Genomic DNA, 6,688 nt, shown 5'->3' with positions numbered 1-6,688 from the left:
ATCCCCTGATGAAAGTGCTATGCAGTTGTAGTCACCGAATATGGGCTCAGTCATTTGAGGATAAAATGAAGGAGCGATGAGTTTTTAAGCAAAAAAAACCACCTAGCTTTTCTTTAGATTCTTCTTGATAGAATTAAGGCCTTTTGGTTTGGAGTGTCAGATTTAATGGACCTCGTTGTTAGCTCTTGTCAAAACTCCATGGCACACATTACTCATTCAGAGTTTGCAATCCCTTATGTCTGGCTATGGTTCCACTGGACTTCCTGACCCACAGTTTGGGAAGTCCTGATCAAGTTGGAGAGAGCATGCCTGAATCTTGTCCCCTAGAAAACCCTAAGGAAATCAAAGTGGTTTCATGTAAGATGATCTAATTGAGGATACAGTATTTATGAAATGTTTATACTGGTGTATTCCTGATTAGTACATCAGAATTTTTAAATAATTTAGAAATTTTCTGCAATCTAAATCTTATATTTTGTCACTATCAGAATGGCCTGCAATGCTTACATGGCTCTTCCTCTCAAGAATCTTTTGGGCCCTCTTGTTCTGTACACTATTTCCTGCCTTGAAGAGAAGAGAAGCAGATGTTGTGCTTTGAGACTCTGCTCCTTGACTATCTAAAAAATACCTGAAAATTTCCCTTTTGACAAAGAGGGGAGAAAGATTCTGCCTTCACTTTCTCCTTCCTCAACACTGTCATTACTCATGTAATATCAGCTCTTACTACTTTAGGACAGCAGTATCACTGGCCTGTTTAAGTTGCCAGAAAGACCATCTACAAAGTGTCAGTTGCTGTTACTCAATATTTGGATGCTTTGTCACTGTGGCTTGGAGTTTTAATTGATATTCTCAAGATTACTTGATGTGTGGTCTGAAGCTAATAATGCAAGAATGGAGAAGGTTGTGTCTAATGTTTTTCTTATGTCTAAAAATATATCAATCACCAGAACCAACACTGTAGATAATTTTATAGCAAGGCATGAATTGCAGACTAAAGGAATCACTGCATTTCTGCCAGATTCTGGAATGAAAATCTGGAATCCGTTTTATCGCCCCAGATCTAAACAACCTTGTGGCAGTTTGACCCTACGTTTGGCAGTACTTGAATCAAGAATCCTCTCTCGATGTGAACTTTCTTATCATGTACTGCAGTATAGCCTTAAAAAAAAATTACACCACTCGTGCACATATTGTTTCGCCTCCATTGCCTATTGCAATTATTTCTTTTATTAAAGCAAAAATGCAAGCTACTACAAGTTGCACTGTTATGAATCCCCAATATTTAGAGAACTATTAAAAACAGGAATGGAGTTATAATTTATATTAATTTTTATAACAATTATAGTTTCTACAATGAGCTTTGTTCTTAAATATTTTGTTTATTTATTTATAAGTCTGCTCCTGTTATGATATTTAATCATTGCTTCTGTGACATTGCTTCAATCGTTTACATTATTCTTAGTATTTAATGATTTCTAGATTGGTGTTCCTTCTGAATTCAGAAATGAGTCCTTCTGCAATAATTGTAATGCCTCCTAGCTTTACAAACACTGGTAAATATGTTTGGTTCAGTTTCTCCATAATCTGTAACAATCTTTTCACTCTCCCTTAGTAGTACTGTTAAGCCACAGACCACATTGTGGTAGCAGAGTATGGCATCTTGGTTGAGAGGAGACAGTGAATCCTTGCCTGCCTTTTTGCCTGCTAAAGAGTAAAGTTGGTTAGACAACAGCTATGGACTGCATCTACTGTGAAGAAGTGATCTTACTAACTTGCTATTCAGCTGGAAATGAATGACAGCCTATCTAATCTTTGTGTGTTACTCTTGATAGGATTTTAAATAAGTAGTCTATCATCAGAAAAAAGTGTTCTCTGACCATTAAAAAGAACTCCAGATACTATGTTCAAAATAACAGATGGCAACTGTTACTAATATCCTTACAAACAAAAATAATAGAGATTTCAAATGATCATAAAAGCCTTTATGGATTATATAGCTATCTTTTACCATTTTAAAAAAAACTACTGTGAATGCTGGAGCACTAAAATAAAAACAAAATGCTGAAAATACTCAGCATCTGCAGGGAAAACCAAGAGTTAATGTTTCAGATCTGTAACCTCTGTCAACAATACTCAGTTCTGATAAATGGTCGCAAGCCAGAAACATTGACTGTTTTTCTCTCTCCATAGATGCTGCCAGACTTTGTGTATTTCCAACATTTTCTGTTTCTATTTTAAGAGTCTAGTATCATGAAGAAAACATTGGTGGAGCTCCTTGCTCTACAGTTGCTAATGTTTAGTGCTGTAAAAGGTACCAAATTAACCCTGAATAAAGAAAATCTTGATTTTTTTTTGTGTTTCAACTTGACAGGGTGGGGAGTAGTAATGGAAATTATGAATTATCTGTGACAGTAGCAACAGTGCTAAAGGATGTGACTGTTCATTGTGTCACAGTGCCCCTGATATCTTGTCACATTTTCTATTACCGCATTTACTGTTGGTCTTATATTTATAAATGAGAAAGCAAGAAATGGGCAGCAGTAAGGTTCTGTAGACTGGAATTGAGATGAAACCAGCATCAGTATTATATCTGTTTACTGTAAGGAAAGTAAGAAAAAAGCAGAATCTTTTTTCAAAAGATGTGACGATGGTACGTTACAATTTGCACATACTGTATATTTTTCCCCAGTTTGTTATTTTGCTATCACTGGTATTTTTTCTCTGTTCTTTGACTAGTAGGAGCAATGAATTAAGTAGGCAGGTCTGATGTTATGTTGCTGTTTTCTGCTGCCTGAAACAACCCTGTGAATAGTTCAGCCTGTACTCCAAGGCAGACCAAATAAAAAGCCTTTCAAGTAATTTGGAAGGAAGAACATGTTTTCAAAATTACCCTTACTCTCTTCAGAATCAGTCTTAAGGTCTCTTGAAAGCTTCATTAACCACCAAATTAAATCTGAAAATGATTTTATTAAATGTACTTTATCAGGTCACTGTCGCCACCATCAACTTTCCATTTTATATGTTTGAAAATAATAAAGTAGATGTGAGGAAATAATTCTCAGGATTTTTTAAATAAAGATTCAAGTCTGAAAAACAAGAGGGCCAATATGTGACATTAGTTGAGTAATCTTCCATTATCTCACCAAAGTCAGCAATGTTTCTTAAACTTTCCAATTTTGTTTTCTGTATGAGTGCAACATTACTTAGGGAGTAAGAGCAATATGGATACCTTGTCTTCTAAGACAGAAGTTCCTGGAACAACAAGCATCAAGTTATTTATACTTGGTAGGGCCAGATCTATCTTTTCATTTCTGCACTTGTACATACGTGAGTACGAAATGCATATTTACACCACAATGCAGAAACATGCACATACAAGAAAGGGGGCACACAAATGGGAAAACATACACACCGAAGTCAAGTGCAGAGAAAATGCACAACAGCACACCCATTAACAGATGTACACGATAGAGCACATTTAACAGAGATAAGCGAGAGCATATACACAAACATATAACCATGCACATGCCCCAACGCGCACATGAATTTACAAAATACACATATGTGAAAGCATAGACACTTGTGCACACATCCATGTACAAAGTACATTTTTCAGAAAGTTTTTCACTAGCTTTCATTCTATCCAAGAATGGAGGGTAGTGCATCCACTACTTTCCTGTCTAAGATTAGCTTCTGCTTCTAACCTCCAATTACAAAACTGAACAGTGTACTTGATGCCTGAATAGTACTGAGGGGAATATTGCAAGGCATAAATGCTCTGTGTCCTAAAACAATGTTTTACAGCCAAAAATACCATTGGTGGTGGACTGCGTGTGACCTGAGGTAACATGGCATTACATCCTGCTTTTAAAATACCCATCTGCTCTTAGATTTTGTTTTTGGAGAATGTACCCGAGCCAGTAGTGACTGACCCAGAAAAACAACCCTACGCACTTGGGGTGACATGAGTTGTGCTTTGTTTAAACAATGAGGTTTAATTATCTGTCTGCACCTTGATTGTGAATGTCTGTAGCCTCTCCTCCCTCCCTGGCCAAAAACGATTACATTTGCCGTAATGATGGTTCACAAATGGCAGCAGGAATCACTGCTTTTCAAAGCCAGATATCCTTCAAGCAGTAGTTTGGTGCTGTTGACTTATGGAGAGCAGAGCCTAACAAAGTAACTATAACTGTTTACGTTTGTTTTTTTTTAAATGGACACTTTTACCTCATATGCTAAGTACCTTTACTCTATTATTGTCTTAATATAAAAAGTGGGGGGTGGGTTGGGAAGCAAACAAATGAACCAGGAAAACAAAACTAGCAAAAATGCTATTTGAGATTATTTGGCTCATGCTTCCACATTTAGTGCAGACAATTAAGGAGGAAGCAGCACCATGTTACTTAACTGTTCATTCAGGAGGGCAAAACAAACACTAGAACTGTTTGAATGTGCTGCACATTATGTAAAATGTATCATAACACTGGCTTACTATCAGTGTTTATTTTATTGTAAGATAGTGGTGTTCAGTTTTTTGAAAATTGTATAGATTTTTTTCAAGTTGGTTTGATAGGAAAAGGCAAATCCAACAAACTTTTTTAAATGTAATTGTTTTCTAATATTGTTTAAGATCCTGTGCTAAATAATTTTTGTTTCTACACTTGCACCAACTGTTTACTAGCAGTTTATGCCTCTTAATTACTCACTCTTCCCTTCTGTTTTAAAGCCATTGTGGTTTTTAATTGGTGGTGTATCTAGATAATAGCTGTACTAAAAACAAAGGACAAAAATTGAGATGCATCTGAAGCCTTTTGGATCAATTTGTATTTATTTTATTCTTTGCTAAGTAAAGATTGTACACATGCTTTTTGGACTGTTTTGATCATGTCTTTTTGTATGATGTAAGCCTGAACCAGCAGAAATATTTTTAGGATGACATATTTTGTTTTCGTTTTATTTTCTTTTGTTTTCTTTTCCTGAGGAAATGGTGGCCAAAATAAATTTTACTGGAAATTACAACCCTGCACCGTTTGCACTCCTCTGTATAACATTTTCAATCATTTGGGAAAATCTGTTGTGCCCGTGAATATTATTGCTTTCCCTGCTCATGTATTGGTATATCCAGTTTTGTCACTTTATTACCAGAAATGTCTAAAGAGCAGTTAATGCGGTATTCTCACAGCTGAATTCTGGCTTTACTGTTTGAAAGGCAAATTATGTACTGGATGATAAATAGACCCAATCAGAGTCTTCATGAACTTCAATCTTCAGAACCCTCCTTTGCTGTATCTTTCCTTTGGAGATTTTATTTGCTCCCTAAATTGATTTATTTTAAAATTTAATTTGAATCTGGAAAAGTATTGCTTATTCTAGTTTACTTTTTGTTTATTCCATTTAACTGGAATCTGTAAGTAGTTAGAAATGTGCTAACTTGTCAATAAATGTAGGGAGATGATTGGCTGCCTTCAAAATTCAAGCTTTTAAAAAACTGAGCAAAGCTAATGTAAGGAATAGAGTTCCTTCTTGTTCCCCCTAACTTGTGTTTCCTGAATTTAAAGAATACTATTGCATTTAATGTTCTGAAGAGATTTTCAGTGGCTGGAGTTAAAAAATTGAATTGCTTTTTTGTGGCCATCTACAATTGCTTCACTAGAATTTCTTTAACTTTAATGGAATGATTTTCTCCTCTTGAAATATGTGTCTTGTGGCTGGTAAGTTTGCAGAATAATTCATCTCGTGTAATTATAAAGTACAATGAAGATCCTTCAAGTAAGATTGTAGTAACTGCACTGTTTCTGACATCGACTCTGTAAACCCAGTATTGTACTAATGAAAAATCAGACACTGGAGTTCAGGTAACTTCTGTAAGATCTTGATCATTACTATAATTGGGGTGCATTTGGTTATGATTTAATCATATAAATAACAGGGAAAACAAGGATCACTCCCCTTTTCAAATGTAATTGAAAAACTCTTTAAACCATTTTAATTTGAGACATTCATGTGCCAAATATGTACATCATTGCTGCTTAATCAACTCCAGAGCTATGAGATTTTTATGCACTTCTTTCTGTTCCCCTTTAAGAAAATTAGTAGCTAATTTATCTCCCAAAGTTGCTGAGGGACTACTCTCCAAGTTTAGAAGTGGTAGCTTGCAAGCCATGATAACTATTTACTGTATCATTTCGAGCAGGAAATGATACATCCAAAGGCAAGTTGATGAATTAGAGAATCTGTGCATTTTTAGTTTATTTCATTTAAATGATACACATTATGGTCTTGTATGTATGTAAGATGTTCTATAACGATATGGAATCATCAGCTTCTACAGAGTGTAAAGGAAGAAGCTAGACTGATAGTTCTGTGCTCACATGAATGATCGCTATTTCTCCAAGATACCAGAGGTCCAAGTATTTTGAATCAACTTGTTTGAACATGTTGTGACACACATCTGCCACAGCTGGAACTTAACGCAAAGGACCACAAGAAGTAGGAACAGTTGCCACAAGATCCCAATCTTTGGGCTGTGTCTAGGACAAGTAGGCTCTTTCTGGAGACTGGCGAAAATGTGCGTTTAGTGGAGGAAGCAAAACTTCTGTATTTTGCTGTCACTCAGTCTTTAGTTCTGAAGTAGATTCTGAATTAGTTAGCAGTCAGCATTTGCTATGCAGTAAATTACTGGAGTGCA

Source organism: Chiloscyllium punctatum, unplaced genomic scaffold, assembly GCF_047496795.1.
Source record: "Chiloscyllium punctatum isolate Juve2018m unplaced genomic scaffold, sChiPun1.3 scaffold_355, whole genome shotgun sequence".
In the NCBI taxonomy this organism is placed as follows: Eukaryota; Metazoa; Chordata; class Chondrichthyes; order Orectolobiformes; family Hemiscylliidae; genus Chiloscyllium; species Chiloscyllium punctatum.
This window is presented reverse-complemented; position numbering follows the sequence as displayed.